Here is an 846-nt window from a genome sequence, read left to right as displayed (position 1 = left end):
GAATGAGATCAAGGACAGAAGGCTGGGTTGTCAGGGGACTGTGGCCGCCATGGAGGGGCTGAAAGTCAGCTTGTTTCCCAGGACAAGACCTGTGGGAGGAGGAGGACAGTGTGGGCCTGGTCAGCCAAACAGTGATGCTGTTAAAACGGGGCCCCCTCCCCACACCCCCAACTTAGCTCTGGGGGTTGTCTCCTCCTGCTGGTCTCCTCCAAGCCTCAGATGGTGGCCACCTCCACGTTTGAAAGTCTGTCCTAATGCTGCCAGCTCCCTCCCTGCCATTTCCTGACCCCATTCCCTCAGAACGAAGAGGATGAAGATGAGTGATTTGTTTGTTTGTTTGTGTGTTTTTTGACAGGCAGATCTTGCCGCAGGTTTATTTGTACAAACAGCACAGGAGGGCACCAGGGCCTCGCAGACAGCAGCCCAGGGGCCCCACCAGACCTTCCGTCATCACATCGGCAGACAGAGGCCTCTACTGTGGAGCCTTCGTGGGGCCTGGGCACCTTTGGGAACCTGAGCTTTAGCCACACTCACAGCTTGGGTCTTGGTTTCTGTCTTGGCCTTGGCCTTTGGCCGGTAGAGACTGAGCCCCTTGGCAATGTGGCACCAGTATGATTTCCAAGCTTTGGGTGAGCGATGTCGGCAGGTCCACTGAGTTTGCGGCTGCAGCCCTTTGGGATATTGGGCCTGGGCTCCTTGGGCTTGACCAGGGCCTTGAAGGCCTCAGTCGTGCGCTCATGGCCTTGGCGTTGTTGGCCTGCATCCCGTCAGGCCCTTCTTGTTGAGCTTCTTGCAAAGCAAATGTTCCTGAGGAGCTTGGGGTCTACCCCCTAAGAGAGAAGTATC

The sequence above is a fragment of the Myotis brandtii genome, unplaced genomic scaffold (genome assembly GCF_000412655.1).
Source record: "Myotis brandtii unplaced genomic scaffold, ASM41265v1 scaffold5376, whole genome shotgun sequence".
Lineage (NCBI taxonomy): Eukaryota > Metazoa > Chordata > Mammalia > Chiroptera > Vespertilionidae > Myotis > Myotis brandtii.
Note: the sequence above shows the minus strand (reverse complement) of the source record.